This window comes from Lonchura striata, chromosome 1 (assembly GCF_046129695.1).
Source record: "Lonchura striata isolate bLonStr1 chromosome 1, bLonStr1.mat, whole genome shotgun sequence".
Taxonomy (NCBI): domain Eukaryota; kingdom Metazoa; phylum Chordata; class Aves; order Passeriformes; family Estrildidae; genus Lonchura; species Lonchura striata.
The window spans coordinates 23,070,574-23,091,101 of record NC_134603.1 but is presented as its reverse complement, the minus strand read 5'-3'; positions in this window follow the sequence as shown (position 1 = coordinate 23,091,101).

The following is a 20,528-nucleotide window of genomic DNA, read 5'->3' as shown; positions in this document are numbered from 1 at the left end:
TACAAGATCCTTTAACTGTGAAAGAGGAATTGGTTTTGCCTGAATTACAAATATATTAAAACCATTTTTTTCTTGTTTGGGAATCCAGTACTTTATATCTTATTCAGGAAAAAATATCCAACTCACATAACAGAGGTAGGGCTGGCATAGTAACATCATTATTTAGACTTGGGACCACCAAATAGGATCAATTTTAAGCAATAAATGTCCAGAGCTAATAAATATTGAAAGTGTTTTTAACAACTCACAAATTCAAAATCTTTAGTGCTTTTTATGCAAAACATATGCATCTGTGCTTCAGCTCTAAGACTTCTTTCCCTGAATGTGGAGGTTGTAGCAAAACCAAAGACCCTCAGTATGAATTCTGTATGCCTTAGGTCACCCTGTGCCTTTCATGAGCACACCTTAGTCTTGTAACTTCCCTTCATTTATAGCAGACATTCTAGGAACCCTCTTATTATCTTTCCACTCCAGCTGAAGCTGTAATCAGTGGTTGTGAAGACCAAGAATTTTATTTGTGCAAATTAGACTGGCTTATTGCTCTGCTTTTTCTTGTCAAGGGATTGGCAAACTTTTCCTCAATTCCCTTTTCCACTAATGAGCTCAGAGCAGCAGGAAAAGCCCCGAAGGCATTCAGGCCAGCCACACTCCCGGGATCGCCCTTTCCACGCAGATACATTGGCATCTAGCAATAACAGTCTAGCAACACCAGAAAGGTTTTAACTGTCTAATGTGCTGGGACCAGGTCCTGTAATTCCCTCTGCTTAAGCTGAATTACTCCAGGGTTAATGTGGCTCCCAATAATATGTCAAAATAAGCTGGCTGGGTTCTAATATCTACAGACTCTGGAAAAAAAAATAAAGGAAAAGTACTTAGAGGAAGATGACGTATATTGTGGCAGCTACTTTTGCTTAGGAAAAATATCCTAAATTATGAGAATTAATGAGTTTATTTTATATTACTGTATCCTAAAAATCTAGACTGAAAATTGCCCAATCTTTTTTTTTTAAATAACAAGACCACTGATTTATGGAAAATTTACACGTCCTATAAGACTACAGTTTCTGGAAGGAGGAGAGAGAATGTAGACATAAGGCCAACAAGCATAATTAAAAAATAAAAAATTCAACAGCACAAAAAATTTTTACTTTAGGAAAGGGAAGCAGTGTCTCTGGGTATGTGGCAGTTGCAGGATGGGCAATGAAAGGAAAATTAAGACTGTTGCAACAGAGGCATTACTCTTCTGTTTGCCCAAGAGGAAATGGCAGGTTTCCTCTAACAGGTTTGTGCTTAGACACCACATAAGCTGAAAGCAGTCTCTGGTCTTCTGCCCTGTGAGCATTCTCTGATCTTCTGGATCATCCTGCCTTGCTGGAAATGCACATTTCATTTGGTGATTCCCTGACAACATTTCTCCCCAAGAGACCAGGCAGTCCCGACATCCTAGAGGGCCTGTGAAAAGGCAGTGGTTTTCCCTTGAAGCCTGAAGTTGGCAGGATCCCTGGTGGAGCTTTTAAAGGCATTTCCTTTCTCTGGCATTGGAAAGGGTTGTCCTACAAGGACAGCAATTACACAGGCTCCCTGGAGAGCAAAGGGCATTCAGGAACATATTCTTGGAAGAGCAGAAATTATGGACACCTTCAACCCACCACAGTAACAGCTCAAACCCAACACCTCCGCACACAGATTTTCCACTGCTGGGCATCTCATGATTGCCTGTGCCTGCAGCATTACATCACTGAGCTGAGTCCATCCAACAGCCAAAATGCTCATGGTTTGCTGTAATGAGACATTACTCTTTTGGCTGCAGTAGAGTGATGACCCTGAATAATGGCAGGACTACTAATCTGAAGAGCATATATGTGCAGCTCTAAATCAGATTAACATTTGCTGTGTATTTGGGTATTTGGTAATGGCCTATCATTTCACTTTCAAAAAGAGAACAGAAATTATTAGGGTGATTTTCTAAAGAGCATGAAAAGTAATACACTCAGAGATGGTATGGGATACCTGCAGAGAACACGCTGCCCCAGAAACACTGTACTTCTATTTTGTATCAAATTCATTGTTTTGAAAGCAGACTTCAGAATTTATGGTGTATCAGATGTATCAGAAAGACAGTGGACAGTCCAAAATAGATACCACTCAGCATAAAATATTTGCCCAATCTGTCATTAGTAATAACTCTCATTTTGGTTGTGAACAGCAGTGGTTGTGCTTAATTGCTTAGGTTACAAAACCTTCAGCTGAGCTCTTGTATCTTGAGGAACTTTTTTCTTTAAAATAAAATCGACTTGGTGATTCTCTGGTCATTGATGCAGAATTGCCCCTCCAATGGCAAAAACAAAATGAGTTTCACAGACCATTGCCCAGTTCTCAAGATTTAAACACCAATAATTGTCTCTTGCTATTTATAATGTGATGTACTATACAACTGTATGCAGCAAAAGGTCAGAGTGAAAGGACACCCAAACAGCTGATGTCCTGTAACAGTTAAAGGCCAAGTATAGCAATCCCACAAGTGATACTTGCATTTCCCATGGGAATTGAGCAGGCGGTTTGATAAACTCTTCTGCAAAGCGTCCTAAAGCTTTCAGGGAAAGACCATGTTTAATTTTTGCAGTAATGTTATGGTGTCAGGAAATTATAGTCATAGTGAAGTGAGGTGACAGGGACCTTTAATCTCGCTGCTGAGTAAACAGTTCTGAGAGGCTGGGAGTACCAGTAGTCACTGCCACTGGCACCACGGTGCACAGCTTGGATTAGTGACCCCACATTTGCATAATGGGGGCAGCAGAGACCTACAGGAGGTGGCAGCTGGTGTTGGAGCACTGTAGGAGCCATTGCCTGAATATGGCACCTTCTCATAGGAAAGAACAAAAAGACACATATTTATGCTTGAGTCCTCCAGTTACATTCACTACAAGCTTTCTACTTTGTATTTATAATGGAAAAGAGGAACACTTAGAAAAGATCAGACTGAACCTGAGACTGGAACCACCTTCCATACCCTCTGCTACTCATGGCTAGGAAAATGCCTTTTTTTCTTGAAAAATTTTTAAATTACTGTCACCTCTACTACCTCTACCGTTTTCTCTCTTTGCACCTTGCCAACAGACAATCTCAGCACACTGGTTCCCAGCTCAGTAGAGAGGACTGCACTTGCCTGATACCGAGCAAGCTCTCAGGGAATGGGAACTGCTCAGCCCAACCTTCAGCTCTATTTAGCAGAAGTATATTTTCTTCTCTCTGTCTTATGAGTTAGGCACTTTCTAGAAGGTTTTTGATTCAGATTAATGACTTTTTTTAAATAAAAAAATTCCAAATCCTCAAACAGGGGAAATCAGACAAAATTTTCTGTGTCTTCTGTGCATTTGGACATGGACGTGTACAATCAGTAGTGGCTCAATTCTTTCTATTCTTTCTTTGCCTTATGCCTTCTCTTCTATATTCACTTTTTAAGTGACAGCAATTTTGTCATATGTACTAGCACCAAAATTGCTACCCTAGAATTTTGTAAAAGGAAGATCTGAAGATGAAGAATCTCACTGAATAAAATTCTAAAAGCATTTCCTATGAAGTTTTTAGTTACCTTCCAGCAGCTGATGGAACTATTTCCATTCCTGGGAATTTTTTGTTACTGCATATCCTATTGCCTAAACGAATGGTAAACCAGACACAGGAAAGGGAATGCCCTGAGGGAGATTGCCTTCTATGTTGCAAGAAGGATGTATAGCTACTCTTCCTTCATTTACATTCCCTTGAAAGAGTGTGATGGACCATGGGGAGAAGAACAGATCTGGAAGGTATTTTGTCTTGCCATATGACAGGGGTCACATATTGCTTTCTTCTAACATGCAGGAATGAACACTGTTAGCTTAGAGAAAACAGTGCTGTCAACCCTTTTTCCTGCATCCATCCCTTCTGCTTTCATGTCAGACTACTTAAATATTTTTTTCATCTTTTCTGCCTGCTTGACTCTCTCAGTTTTAAAGGGGGATCATATATAACCTACTCGCTCTAAAATGTAAAAAGTAGGGACAACACAGGACAGCCAAGATACAGAGGTAGAGAAATCTTTCTGTGTCTGGATGACCAAACATTTGCATGATTAAACTCAAACTAGGCAACACAGTGCTTTGTGGTTGTCCCTTGCTGCCCTCAACAGCTTTTGAACTCTTCAGCCTTTCAAATGCAACTTTCATGTTATTTCTTAAAAAAAATGCTGACACTTGCTTCAACTGCAGAATCTCCTGGGCCACATAACGGCTGAAATCTTGGTAACCCCAAAGTAAGTCTTGGTTTGAAGACTGTGCTAAATGGAAGCCAAAGACCTCAGTCCTAACCAAGGTGTTGAAGTTTAGCTCTCTGTATATCTATTTCACTGCAGTCTTGCATTTTTCATTTCAAACAGGCTTACGTTTCCCCTCACAGCCCAAATTTAAAAACAAAATCAGATTTTTATTGCTAGAGAAAGATATCATTGGGTATATTTCTCTCGGGGGTAGAAAATCCCTCTGCTGGCCTCTTCCTGAGCAGGGAAATTCAGAGGGAAATCTAAAATACCTCTCTCAGTTTATTCTAGGGTCTTTGGTCTATTCAAGCATATTTAAGAGGATGCATGATCTTGCATAAGACCTGCAGCATCATGCCTGAGCTTGAAGCTCTTCACAGGAGCTGAGGAGAGGGTGTTTAACATCTCACAGCCACCCTAGGCGGCTTCTGTTGAGCTTCAGTCTCTTTAGGGCTCTGTTTACAAAAGAGCAAAATCCCCAGTTTCCAATTTGAGTGCCACTAGTCATTTGTAACCTTAGAAAGCAGTGTAGCCAAACATTAAATTTGCTCCTTTTTCATTTCCCCTCCACCAGCCCCCCTCTTCCGCTCTCCTTTGAACTGTTCTCACCACTTGCCAGTGTAGTACAGCTTGTTAACTGGCTGCCATTCTGATTTTTCACAAGTTTGCCACGTTGCAGTGACAAGACTATGTCGGGGCCCAGATGCTTCAGAGTAAATAAATAGCACATCTGGAATTTGGAAATGGGCCCACTCTATATTATGGAAAAAGCTGGCGTGGAAACACATCCAAAGAATACACAGCTGGAAATTGTTAACTCTAGAAAGAAAGGGAGGGGAAAAAAGAAAAAGGAGACAAAAATTCAGGCTTTACTACTGCTTGAGATCTTGTGCATTATAATTGCTGAAAAACAGAAACTCAGTTTACACAGCAGTTAAATTAATAGCATTCCTGAAAAATTGATAGTTTATAATAATTGACCTCAAGCAACATAAAGGCAGCACAGGGTGGGAAGCTTGACTCCTCACTGTCTGGCTTTCTTGGATGTGTTTGGTAACTTCCCAGCTATTTCACAGGCGAGCTGGTGGGAGGATGTTGGTGGTGGATGATGCGACTGCCCTTCTGGAGCCGCGCTGCTGAGAACTGCAGCGTTTCCCAGGCCCCCGCGCAGCCCGTGTCACTCAGGGTGTGCCGGCCCAGAAATGCACGCTGCAGGGAGACTGAAATGAAGGCAGCCATGCTCACAGCATCGCTCCCACAGGCACAGGAGCAGCACCACTGGTAGATAGATGATTCAGGAGGGTGAATCAGCAGCAGCCACACAGGGGGATGCTCCCACCCACTCTCTGAGACAAAGTCATGTGCTGCTTCCACCAAAGGAAGAGTTTCAGCAAGGTAAAACTGGGACAGGGGAGGCAAGAAGGAACCCAAAAATAGATTGAAATTATACCTTTGGACATTTTTGGTTTGGACAAGGATCTCCTAATTTAAAAACAAAAAGGCAAGCCTAAGCAACAAAGCCTTCAGACAGTAAAACTACTGTGAGCAATTATTTTAAGCACTGCTCCAAGGGAGGCATACATCATACAGGAAAGCTCCTACTTTTCATATGGGCACCAGTCCTTGTGAGAGCTATGGATGGAACGCTAGAGGCTGCCACAATAACCATACTCAGAGACCGCCTCTTTAATAGCTTGGAAGGATCCTGTTTTTCTCAGATGAGATAAGCATTGATTGCAGCTCAGAGCCAGGGAAGCCAAGACACCAGGTACACTCAGTCCTGAGACAATGCCTGTGCTTTTGCAGTAGGTTTGTCACATTGGAGAGAAGAAAGCATTTTTTCACTTACTTTTTTTCCTTTCATGTCCACCAGGCTTCCTTTCCCTGGTACACATTACTTTGGATTTATCACTGCCTAAATGGAAAATGGAGCAAACCCAGATTTCTAGACCAAAATATACCAGTTTGGGCAATTTTTAATCTATTGTTGCCTATGTATAAAATAGGGCTAATCTGCAGCTGTGTTAGGTAGTGTTTGACTGTATGTTTTCTTGTATGTTTAAGAAGCCCTTTATTGTGCCAAGAACAGGTGCCATTTCATTTCCTGCATGCTTCATAGTGATGCCTGATTATTTCCTAGCATTTGTTTTATTTACCTTAACAACACTCTGTTTTCATTTTATGGTTAAGAAATAGGATATTCCAGCAAAATCCTTAAAGGATTTTGGGCAGAAAAACCTAAGGATTGTCTCAAAAGCTTCCTGAGCTGCAGAAATAGGGGTGTGCAGTGAGGAGATGTGTTTGGTACTCTGTCCCTTGCACGGAGTGTGGGAACGACAGACAGCATTCCCCTTGCACACAGCCCTGACCACAATTCTGCTATACCCTCATGTATCCCTTATTTAACCCTATGCCCTTATTACCTTAACCTGGGTTAGGCTGAAGGCAATTCTTGCTTAATTGCAAGGAGAGGAAACCTAAAGCCTGAGGCTAAGAGCATGGTATTTTCAGAGAGTCAGTTAGATCAAGCAAGCCATGCTGAGCATGCCCATGTCAGCAAGCCAGGGGTGTTTGCTTGACCTGCCACAGGATGTTTTGACCTTCGTCTGTGTATTACTAATGGTGCCAGCAGCAGTTACAATTTTTGCGATGCTCCTTTCTTAAAGCCCCATGAAGAGTGGGCATTAGCTGCTCTACAGACACAGTAGGTCATACGCCACGATATTGGGTTCAGTTGTGCAATTCAGAATTAAATGAGAGAAATTATATGGCCTGGGCAATACAGGAAATACATACCATAAAACAAATCTGCCAGAATTTCTGAAGCTGTATTAATCCAAGCAAAACAAAATAACCCACAGAAGGCTGGAGGCAAGTCCTAGCTTCCCGAACACTCAGATCCCTCTTGCCAAAGCTGTTTTCAAAATGATCATGCTCATTTTCTCTGAGAAAGGTCTAGAGTACCCACCCTCAGGAGAGGATGAAGGAGGAAAGTCCAGAGTGGAAAAGATGCCTCCTAGCAATGCTATGTGCATTTGATCCTACTGCAGCATCATATTTACTTGGCAGTGTGGTTTTTATGGATCCTCTTAAAAGGGTCCAGGCCCTCCCTCAGGGAATCCAAACCTGGTTTCCATGTCACCAATGATGTAAGCTTTATATTACCCAATATTTACTGAAAGAGAGCAGCTCTGACTCTGGCACCAGGAGGACGCTCCTGCCCCACCTGCACGTCTGCAGCCACACAGTAGCTCAGTCCAGGATTAACAGAGGAGCTGGGGGCTGTTTTGAGGGGCAGACAGACACGGTGGGTCAACAACTGGTCACACAGCTGGTGCTGACTACGTGGATTTATTTTCTAAAAACCCTTTGAGAAACAGGGACTTTGAGGGTCAGTCAACAGGCTTGCCAACCCAAAGGAGTTCTTTAAATGGGGGGCAATGTGGAAGGAGATGAGGACACCATGCCAGGTGAGGAGGAGATGGACCAACCTGCTGAGCAGAGGCTGCAGAGTGGTGCAGACAATGGAGACCTCATAAACACCAAAACAAGGGTGAGGAGAGTTCACCACTGCGTCCTTCCCTCGCATGGCTGGTAGGAGTAGGGTGTCACTGGAGACACACAGCATGGAAGACAGGGTCCTGCTGCTCATACGCCAGGCACTGCAGGACGAGCATTGCCCTTCACACATGATGAGCCGTGGTGAAGGTGCTGGCTCTCAGTCTGCCCCCCCTTACACAGTCAGCTCAGTCTGCCCTGTCACTGTAGGAGAGCATGGAAAACCTGAAGCACGTGTTAGGAGTCTCAACACTTGGTGAGCCAGAGTAATAGGGCATGTGTAAAACTATGCTGGAATTCAGACTTCATGGAAGCTCTAGAATAAAGGCAAGGAATTACTAAGATCTAACTGGGAAATGTGTGTGACTATTAGGCCAGCCATTCTACCCATTAATGTTTCATGGAGATCAACAAGGGCCATCAGAATGCTGAAGGTGATAGAGCCATAAAAGCCATATGAACACAACATGGACTTGTGAATCCTGTTAGTATCACCACTTCCTAGCAAAGGAATTGCTCTGATCCTCTCAGTGGGTTGGTATTATAGCTATGCCAGGGACCTGCAAGATGGCATCACTGCCTACTGCCCCATAGCAAATAATTTGTCAAAACTGGTTGGGTGATGCTGAGTTCAAAGGAGCATGAACACCTCTTTCTTGGTGGGTAGAGGTGCTCAGAAGGCAGGACACTGGATGACAGGTTACATCTTGGCCCAGTGTGAGTGAACATGAGCACCCTCAGTTACTCGCCAGTTATTCAGGTGCTAGGGGCCAAGCTCTGCTCTCTGAGAAGAGGAGCCTGTCCAGGCTGCATCCTGCTTCAGTCACAAAGACCTCAGGTACTTCTTCTCCTGCAGCTCCTGCAGCATTATCTCCTCCAGACTGGGAAGATCAGCGCACCAGATTTGCTCTTCCCAGCCCAGAGAAGGAGAGCAGCCAGGTGCTGGGCTCTGTGGGAGCCAGGGGACAGGCAGCAGTGGTGGCAAGGGCACAGTGGAAGGGGGCACATTGTCACACTGAGTGCCAGGTGTGCTTCAGAGCTGAAAGGAGAATGCATGGGCCGATGAGTACATGAAATGCCTGTGGTTGCAGAGGCTGCAGAGGAGATGTTGTAGATGATGTGCTCTGTAAAACACTGGGGTACCTGCTCTTTGCCAGACAGCTCTAACCTTGACTATTACATACACGTGCAGTTTGGCAAAGATCTCAGTGGATTCTGTGCTGTCATCACAAAAGCCAAGAATGGATTTGATTTTCCAAACAATTACTTTTAAGGAGTAAAACTTCTTCAGTCAAATACTAATTTTTTCTTGTGTAAATAACTCTTACACAATAACAGACTTGATTTTTTTTTTCTCTGTGAATCCTCACATAGAGGCAAAAATAGTTTTATTTGGTACAGCTAAGTGTAAACAATTGAATAAAAGTCCAAATACAAAAATCTGTGACTTTGGTAGAGCTAGAGTTCAGCTTAGATCCATCTAGAAACTTCAGAGCTAGTTTTACATTAGTGATGCTTCTTCCAGATGCTGACTGTTTACAGAGGTGTTCCACATTGCACTGGTCTGTGTGTGTTTCACAAAATGAACTACAACTCCCCAGTGAAAGCTTGAGGTTTGGAGTAGTTTGCAGCTAGTTAAACTATTGAAGTAAAACAAAAAGCTGAAGTCACAGACCCCACAAGCAATGGGTCAGTGCCTGTCAGTCTGAACTTGCCTGTACTTACTTGAAAATATGCCTTCAGCCCATCTGGCTTTGCAAGTTTGTTTGTTGGTTTGTTTTTCTGTTGGGCTTTTCTTCTTATTGAAGTACATTTGTTACTTCTTAAGGATAATGTGACTTTAGAATTGGTACATAATGGAAAATGTTATGTCAAGCATTTCCCTGTGCTTTCAATTTAATCCATTTAAAGGTGATTTACCGATATACTGATTGCTTTAATTAAAAAGAGAGACATTCCTATTTCTAAGTTTTTCTGGAGCTGTACTTTGTTTATGTACAAATTCCAGTATGATATTGCTGTCTGAACAATCTTTTAAAGTATCATTTTTTTTATGACCTGTTTACAATGTTTGGTTTTTTCAATAGGATAGGTTAGGACTTGTGTGAAACACTGACAAAATCATTCTGGATAACAAACCTCAGGTTTTCTTGAGACTTGTTTCTCTCCTTATCCTCCAGAGACATCAGCACAAAACATTATATATCCCTGAACTTGGCCTCAGAGGGGGCACATTTTCCCTCAGGCAGGAGGCTGAAAAGCTTAAAAGAGGGGTCAGCACAGTGATGGGACCAGCAACTGCACTTGCTTCCGGGGCTGCCAAGACCAGCTCCTGCCCAGGTGGGAAAGAGCTGGTTCTTAACAGCTTGAGAGCATCCCACACAATGCAAAATCAGAGTGCCTGTCAAAAGTGCTGAGCATTCCCAGTTGACTGGAAAATGGATAATCTTATCCCAGTTTAAAAGAAGGATTATAAAGATGGAAATTGCAAGTCTGTCAGTCTCACTTCAGTAACTGGTAAAATTATGGAGAAGATTATTTTGGGAGGTAATGAAAAACACCTGAAGTACAATACAGTTGTTTGGCACAGCCAGCACAGCTTCATGAGGGGAGGGTTCTGCTTGTCAAGCCTTATTTCCTTTTCTGACAAGGTAACCCACTGAGTTGATCAAGTGAAGTCATTGCATGTAATCTCTTTAGATTTCAACAAATTTTTGATACCATCTCTCTCAGGATCCTTCTGGAGAAAACATCCAGCACACAGTTGAATAAACACATCATACGATGGGTGAGCAGCTGGCTCAGGGGTCAGGCAGGAAGGTTACAGTGAATGGGGTGACACCAGGCTGGGGACCTGTCATTAGTGGGGTTCTGCAGGGCCCTGTCCTCAGCCCACTTCTCTTCAACATCTTCATTACCAACTTTAAGGGATACTAAGTTTGCAGATGATACTGAACTGGGAGCTGTTGAATCCTTCAAAGGCAGAGAAGCCCTGCAAAGTGACTTTGATGAATTACAGAGGTGGTTAACTAACTGTATGAAGTTTGACAAAGGTGTGCTGGATTCTGCACCTGGGATGGGGCAATCCTGGATGTATGGACAGCCTGGGGAATGAGAGGCTGGAGAGCAGCGCCACAGAAAGGGACCTGGGGGTCCTTGTCAGTGCAAAGTTGAATATGAGCCAGCAGTGCCCTGGCAGCCAGGAGGGCCAACCCTGTCCTGGGATGCATCAGGCACAGCATCACCAGCAAGGCAAGGGAGGGGATTGTCCTGCTCTGCTCTGCACTGGGTTAGCCTCACCTTGAATGTTGTGTGCAGTTTTGGGCATCACAATATAAGAGAGACATAAAGCTATTGGTGACCGTCCAATGAAGGGCAATAATGATGGTGAACAGCCTTGAGGGGACACCCTATGAGCAGTAGCTGAGGTTACTTGGTCTGTTCAGCCTGGGGAAGAGGAGATTGAGGGAGATCTCACTGCAGTTACAACTTCCTCATAAGGGGAAGAGGAGAGGAAGAGGAAGGGCAGACACTGATCTCTCTGAGGGAGTGGGAGCTGTGTCAGAGGAGCTTTAGGTTTGATATTAAGAAAATGGGATTTTCACCCACAGGGTGGCTGAGCACTGGAACAGGTTCCCCAGCAAAGTGGTCACAGCACCAGCCTGACAGAGCTCCAGAGGTGTTTGGACAATGCTCTCAGACATTGGGGTGATCCTGTGCAGGGCCAGGAGTTGGACTCAGTGATGCTTGTGGGTCCCTTACAACTAAGCACATTCTGTGATTCTCTGATTTTAAACCCACAACTTTGGGGCAATTTTCACACGACCATTTGACAGGTTACATCAATCCATCTCTGGCATGTTCAAACAACTGGGACGATGCCTCTCCCCAGACATAGTCCCAGTTGTTGACCAGACGCTCTTCTGGCCAAATAAAATGGTCATCCTTGCCAGATTTGGAATATATTATGTGTCTGTATTTTTCCCATCTACAGTCCCCTATTCATTAGCATATGTTGAGTGCCAGTGTTAATTGCTTTCTCATCCCATGCCTGTGAGGTAGAAGAGGTCATCACAGGCTGCATGGTGGTCTTACAGCTCTTGTCTGGGTTTCTACCAGGACTCTTTTTGGATTTCAGGAATGTACATTTCCCAGAGATGATCTGTTATCTTCTTGTGAAGGCTTGCAAGTTTGTATAGGTCAGAGCAGTGGAGGAGTTCCATCAGTTGAGTAATTAATTTCTGGGTTTAGGATTAAACTCTTCTCTTGTTGCTCCAACATTTACATGTATTAGATGTCTGAAAATTTCTTGGATCAACATAAGCCTCTTACTAGCATTGTATGTTGATTCACAGTGTTGTATCTGCACCTTCACCATCCATTAATCTATTATATTTATTTTTCATCTCATCTTTTATAACTTGAGATGTACATTTCCCCCCCCTGTTGGCAACCTGAGCCTATTACTGAATGGCTTTATGAGGATTGTGGTTCAACTTCACAGTAAACTTCCAATTTCACAGCATGGAGTTATTAGAGATCATATTCACTGGCTATTTTTCTTCAAGTTATATTTTTAAAAACCTTGTAGAAACATTCAGCTAAAGGTATAGGATTTGGAGGCTTTTTAAGTTTCATTGTACAAATTAAAAAAAGAAAAGAGGAAAAATATTTTACTAAAGTTGAACTGAAACAGTGTTTTGGGGGACTGATGAAATTAACTGAAATATTTGCTTATGTTACCAAATTTTCTAATTTTCTTAAATTATTTCACTTTGGTTGGTTTCTTTTAGTGTTTAATAACACAGGCTAAAAAGTTTCATTAGGAAAACAGCTGTGGAAAACACTATAGGAGTTCCAGATATAAATGCTTCACATCAAAATAGTTCAGCATTGACAGCTTTATTCCCTCATCAAGTCTTCTTGGCTCAAAAACTTTCACCAAACTAACTCAAAACAAAATCAGACTCATTGATATTCCCTTTTTCATATGTTCACTACTGATTTTTTAATATATAATCTCTGATAAATATGTAGCAGCCCTGCTATAGCTATAGCATCCCTCTAACAAGCATCTTGGTACAGAAAAGCCTTCATTTTTAACTCTATTTTTTTTCTGCTGCTACTAATAATCTCTGGTAGGTGTTAAAACCTTTTTTTCAGGGCTGAAATCTTGCATTGAGCCCATGATGTCTCCCCTCAAAGTATTCAGTGTTCTGCTTTTTGTGATTAGCATTGCTTTTTGTGTGTATTTCCCAGAGTGCTAATCTAAACAAATGGAAATACTAGACAAAACCACTGCCACTAAGGAACACAAAAATCTGCTCCTACATCTTGCCTGTCCTGCTCAGGAACAAAGTTCTGTTTTAAGGGTAACTGGCTTCTGGTGCACCAGGCATCTCTCCATCACCACCTCCCTGCTGTCACTGGGGCATTGTCAGGCATGTTTTGAACGCTAATTCTATTCCTTCTGATGTTATTTTTCAAAGGGAATACTTCTTTCTGGGCATTTTATTTTATTTACTCAGTAGTAACTCTCTTCTTTTTAATGCTTGTTGGTCCACACTTGCTTTACTTTTTTCTTTCAAAAAAGAACACCTTTTTTTTTTGATCTTCTGGGTTTTTCAGTCAGATACTAATATCTGAAGTGGCATGGACATCCCTATGTGGTTAAATATTCGTGGTTCACTCTTTTTGCGATCTATTGACAACAAAGCAGTTAAGTAAATATTTCTGGGGGCTATAAGATTTCTTTCAACAGGAGAAGAGTTCTTTCTTCTTTATAAAAGTAAAGAAGGAAACCAGAAAATCCAAGAAGAAAAAGGGAAAATATTTTCCTTTTTTATAAGCCTAAATATGTGTGTGTGTGTGTGTGTGTGTGTGTGTGTGTGTGTGTGTGTGTGTGTGTGTGTTATAGACATACATAGACATATATATGTGACATTTTTCAAGGATTTCTCTGCTCCTGGAGAAGCATCTTACAAAAAGTTTTCAAAGTCTGTGTCCTTTCAAGATGTACTGAATTCTTCCCTTATGAAGGACAAACTAACAATGTGTTGAGATGCAAACTCAGTCACCGAGCTCTCATTTCCATATCTGGCAGTGACAATACCTTATTTTCCTTTCACTGATACACTGATAAACAGTCAAGATAAAGAGAATTATATTCTGAAGAGTCATTCCCCAACAAAACCCACAGTATTTTGGATCTCGAACCACTATCTACTTAAATCCTTTCTCCCCTTTTAATTTAGCTATATCCTCAAGCCCTGAAATTTTAATTAAAATAGCTTGGTACTCTGAAATTTCACTGGTCTTCCTGTAGCAATAAATGGTTGCTGGATGTTTAAAGAAATGCTGCTCTGTTTTACCATCTGTAGTGATACTAATGGGAAACTATGAATAAAATATTTATTGAAAATCGTGCTAGTTTTTTCTCTGTTGTTAATATTAATACCTTTATCTCCGGACCTCATAGAAAAATACAGTATAACATGGCAGCACTAGCAGCAGGAATACAGCTGAATACCACTTGAGTATTGACAGTAATACCACAGTTCCAGCCTACCCCTCTGAAACATGGCCAGACTTCCAGAGCCACAGGGTCAGGCTTGCTGGTATGTGCCCCTCTGGCCGCCTTCTTCATCTCCTTTTCCAAAGACTGGCCCTATGGGCAAGGGCAGTTTCAAGTGTTTCTGCCCCCCTTTCCTCAATACCCATTTTGGCTGCTTTCTTTCCTCAGCAGTTTCTTCACTTTCCAACAGCTCTGTCATATCTTGTAAGGAAAAGTAGGCACATGCAGATGTAAAATGATGACATTTGTTAGGTTACCTGTGAACATCTGGAGGAGGCAGTGTTTGTGGAACACATCCCGAGACAGCCCAACAGATCAAAGTTACTAATTCACTGTCCTGTGGCCTGCAGCAGGGCAATCTTTACAGCCTACAACTCATCTTTTTGTCTCTTCCCTTGTTTGTCCTCCTGGGTACCAGTTATGAGGTTTGACACCACTGCAGGGCCAGGCATCTCCCCAGGATCCTGCTGCATGTGTGGGGCACCACGGTCAGGCTACTGGGAGGAGAAGAGGAATCCTGCAATACTTACCTGGTGCAAAATAAATCAGTGGGGATAGATCTCAGTCTCTAAAGAGCAGGTTCAGTTCAGGATTGCAAGCAGAGATTTGAGAGGAGAACAACATCACACTCAAAAACATTTTTAAATGTATTTTTTTCCCCCACTGACTTGCTTGTTCTCCAGCTCAGGAACTTGAACTCAGCCGCTCAATGAATGCCAGGCAGGAGCCACGTCTCAATCCACAGGTTTTGTAGCTCACTGGAAAATCTACTTTTAGAGGCGTGTTCCTCTGAACACAAGGGGAATCTGTGTTCCCCTGAACTGAAGCTATCAGTTCCAAACCACACCTTGGACCATTCTGTCTGCATGAAAAATCCTTCAGAAAAAGTACTAATGCTGGGCAAGATGCCACTCTCCACAAAAATGCTAAAACAATAATTTCCAGCCTCAGGAACTGCTATGTAAGTTTCATGGGACATTAGCTCAAAACTTGTATTCAGATTGTAATACCTATCTTGATGAAAATGGGAAGCTCAGTGAGAGACGCCAATAAAACAAAATAAATTCAATGAGTTGTTCCTCCAAGCTGACCACACATCTTCATGGGTAAGTCTCTGAAAGCTGTGGTTACTATAACTGGTCTTTCTGAAATCAGTGAAACACAGTTCTGCAAACACATCCATGTACAACCTTCTATTTTCTGCTGTATGCTGCATCTTTTTGCATGCTTGTGAGACAAACATGAAAAAAATATATTCTGCAATGAGTAAATAACCATTTCCAAATCATTCCCTGTCATTCATGAATTTGTTTGGAAACTTTCAACAGTGAAAAAAGCTACACCTTGCTCTGCCAGCTCAAAGTGTCCAGAACTGTCAAGGTAACAAAACATGAGAATTAGCATATAGGACATTTGATTTATCATCCCTAAAATACTGTTGTTATTCCAAAATGGAGTGCTCATAAGATTGAAATACAGGATTTTGACATGGTTGCTTTCTCAAAGCTTTCTGCCTTTCTGGAGATGGAAGAATAATCAGACAATCTACATTTGTTCAAAAGGAAACTATTTATTCTTGTCAGAAAAATAAGAGAAAAGAAAATCTGAAGAAATATTAAACTTGTAAAGGGTTTGATCAACTCGAATAAGATAAGCTCTTCAGTCTGATGAGAAGTCTGGAAAAACAACAGACAGTCTAAAAACTAGGAAATTAAGACTAAAAGGGGAATTCAGGCACAGCTATTTCAATCAAAAAGTAGTAAGTATGTGGAATAAATTATTTCTAGGTGAAGAAAACAAGCAAACAAGAGGAATGAATTTAAAAGACAGCTAGACATCTTTATGGAGAAAGCAAAAACTTCACATTTTTCCTACTTACGGTCTTTGGGTTAGATCCAAGACTTAGTGTCTAAAAAAAGGGCCTAGGATGATTTGAACTGTTTAAATTGAGAAATACATCCAAAAAGTCCCAACTGACTACCGTAAATGCTAGACACACCTGGGTTACCTAGTGCCAAACATGTTGAGACCTAGAACAGGGTCTCCATGTCCCCTAGGGCTGTGTCAGTCCATCCCAGAGCATGGTGCTGGCTCCCACCCCAGTCCAGATTTGAGCCAGTGTTCCCCATGAGCCTGATGCAAAGCCTGGTTTCCCAACATGCCAAATGCAAGGCAGGGCACCAGGTCCCACAAAAAACACAGTAGCAGCTGGCACTTGACTTGAAAATCATGAGAGGTGTAGGGCTAATCTCTGCTATCTTTGATACAGTGCTTTGATAATAACATTATGGGATGACTGTAGAGGACCCTGATGCTTTTTTTTTTCTTTTTTCTGGATAGGACTGAAATCTGAATGTCCTGAATGTAAGAGAAAAGGATGAATCCCTTTTCTCCAAGAGGGATTAATCATGCAAAAGAGCATTTCAGACTCACTCAATCAGAGAAAAAGTAAGAAGTTGCAAGAGTACATCCTACTAGGTGGGCAGATGGGGAAAATTCCTATACAGTGGTTGCTCTTTCTCAGGATTGTTGCTATTTTTTTGTATCATACCATCTGGTTATTCTTATTAGTCTGGGATACTTCTACCCTGGCTGAGAAAAATACTCTTATCACACAGGTTTTAAAAAAAGCTCATTTCATTACCTCTTGAGCAGCTTCAAGCTGCCAGTGGAAGACACCACAGAGAGGCTGTGAGGTGGCTGTGGTTCACTATCTGGAAGATATGAGTGAACTGGGCAATATAAGCCTTGAATCATAAATACATGTTGGGCTCTGACTAACATTTACAAGAGCCAAAAAGAGACTGTGGAAATTATTTCAGAAAATTTTAGGACATTTCAAGCTGTCTGCAATATGTCCCCTTCTGTCCCCCTTACTCCCCACCCACTTAAATTGCAATCATATGTTATCAGAGTGACTCCACACAGGCTACAAGGAAAAAAACATCTTGTCTTTCATTTAGGCTGAGTCACCCAGTACTCAGCTGTTGGGATAAATTTTCATCTGGGTGCTGGGATTGCATACCCTGTGTGTCTGAAGCAGAGCTGGAGGCAGAGGCAGACAGAGGAGGGTAGGAGAGGCTGTGTGCAGCTCTGCAAGGCTGCCCAGACAGGATAGATGATCCCAGGGATACCCTCCTGACAGGGAGAGAGCACCCCAGTGAGGCAGCACCCCATTCCTGAGTTCCTGTGACTCAAATTATGCTACGTAATCTCTGCAAGGCCACAAGTAGAAAGTGAAGTGTGCAACTGGAGCTGTTTTTCAATGAAGCCCAGGTGTTGAGAGGGTTAAACCTCTCTAATGTTTAAACTGATTTACACACCACTTGCCTTAGTGCTGGGGAAAAAAAAAAGCATCTTGGCAAGATTTGTCCTGATAAGAAAATATCTTGTTAAATTAGCACTGATAAGCGTTCTGCACTGATTTTTTGAATTAACTCTGCATCACCCCTAAAAAAGTGCTCAGTGATGTAATTATATTGTGCTTGGATCTCTCTAATAAGACTTTCTCCTCTCCATTTAGTTCAGAGGTCAAGTGAATACTGTTGATGCTGTGGAAAACAAGGCAGAGGTAGTGTTGGACTAGGGCTGGCACCTGGCTAGGAAGGGGATTGGGTCATCATCTGGAGGTAGGGCTGGGGATGGCTTGACTGGAGAAAAAGGCAGAGGCTGTTGAGAAACAGACTCATCTTGTAAAGCAGGTGGGCAAGCATTCCTGCCAAACTGCAAAACACAGCAGGCTGCTATTTTTAAAGCACAGAAGGTAGTTATAATTTGGAGGAAAGATGAGAAGTTACTTCTGAAACACCCAACTTCCATTTTGTTTCTTTTAAAGAATTTGTAATGCTTTTATATCTGAATTTCTCAGATATGGAATGGTGAGTGACTGCTCGTATGAAGATCATGGCTTACACAAAGAATGCAGAGGCAAAAATCTGCTCGTATCTAATCCTGGCTCTGAGACTGATACAAGCTTTGACCTTGAGCCCATCACTTAACCTCAAAGGAACAATTTGAGGATTCATTAGCTGGTCCTTGAGGAGTGCTTTGAAGATGACAAAGGCTTTATAAGTGGCAAATATTATGTGTTATGGGACCTAGAAATTTTCAGTGTTTGTATATATAACCAATTTCAGAGGATTTGCTACATAAAAGAAACTGTAAATTTTGCTGAAAATTGCTGGAGTGAAGATAAGAGCTGCCTTTTCCAACTGAGAGGATTTTTTTATCACCGTCTTCCACTTTGTGTCCATAAAGTCTTTGCAACATGAGTCAGGGATGATTGTTTCGCTTGCTTCAAAGGGAGCAGTTGATTTGTCACTTGTTGGTCAATGATTTGCAAGGGTGACAGAGAAGGTTTACAGGGAATATGCTCCTGAGCTACACCATGTAGGTCCACGGTGTGGGCTTGTCCCCAGCCAGGAGGTTAGATAGGCTATGTGAGGTGTATTCCACAGAGACCCTGTGCAAGAGGAATGCTAATCAGCACTCACCGAAGCTACAGTGCCCTGTTGACAGCAGATATTAAAGTAAGCAAGAGCATGGAAGCATTGACTGTAAGGAGATGGTTGACTCCATAGGCTTCAAAGGAAGATTATGCATTAGTGTCATAGAGGGATTTCTCCTTTGAATCAGCTTTCAAAGAAGAAGGCAGCTGTACAGAGTGGTCTCTGTTGTATATAATAATACAGATTTGTATAAATGTATGAACAAGTTTAGGCAGTGTGATATCTTCAACAAAATGGGACTGAACTCCAATTCAGGAAATGCCTCACCTTCATAGGTGCCTTTCCCTACATAATTCAACTTTGTGATAGTGCTATTGACAGCAGCAGCATTAAGTTTGTGTGCTGATAACAGAGAATAATTGACACAAAAGGGGTAAATATTTATCCTAATCCAGCAGTGAGCTGGGCAAGAGTGTGGTGTCAATTACCTTGGTGAGTCTGCACCCCACTGACAAGAAAGATTGCAAAGGCTCTCAGAGGCAGAACTTTCTTGTTCAGCTTTTAAAGATCTATCAAAGACAATCTGCTTCTGAACTGTGTAGTCCTAATGAATTTATATTACTGTTGATACAGCATGCATGGTATCTGCAGGCTGTGAGTGTCCAATGGACTTGAGCTTGCTACTTCCATATAAATCAATTTCAGGCATGTTTTCCCCTTAATCTGTGTGAAATTGGCTGGCTCAAATCCTATATTCTCCACTTAATCAAATTGCTTATTGAAATCAATGGAGAGTCTAACTGAGTAAGGACCACCTTGTTTGTCCGATGGCCACTGCAACAGTCGTGCATTTGTATACATGAAATAAAGAAAGCAGAGTCTAAAGAAATGAAAAGTGCACAAGGATGCTCAAGCATACAAGGAACAAAAATAAATGAAACTGTATATTCAAAAGGTGAGGACACTGAATGTTACTTCTCAATGAGACTTTTTCTCTTTTTTGCTTGTCTGACAGTAGCTGTTTTGCTATGAGTTTGAGAAACAGGGGGAAGAAAAGTGAGAATATTTTACATACCAGAAAAAAAAAAATTCTCTCTTGAACATGTAAGGTTTTGTTTCTCACACAGGTGTGAGTTCCTTCTGCCTCCAGAGAATCCACTCAGAAGTGGGCCATCAGGAGTTTCCAGTAAACAGTTATGTGGGGATCATGCTGGATGGAAATGCAAAGCTGCAATTAGGACAAGTAGATATGTTCATGTTTGAATCTAAAGAAAACCTGAACTGCTGGACAAAATTGAAACAATTTAGAAACTCTTCATGAGGCTCTTCTCTCTCATCTCACAGTATTTTGTCACGGACCATCACCAGGAAAAAACATTCCAACAAATTCATCTTTTTCTGCCCCCCATATTGTCTGAAAGACTTCTTTGCTTCCCACTGGGCACAGTTACTAGCACTAGGATAAGTGTTTGGGCTCCAGATATCCCTGTTCTCATCCCCACTGTCCAGATACCCCACAGGTTGTGCTCTGCTGAGGAATGCTCTCAAGTAGGTACCTGCTCTTCACTCGGGCAGCTCCCAGCACCATGGAGCCTCTCCAATGAACACAACTTAGAGAAAGAAAAGCACAAGAGAACCATGACACAGTGAGGTT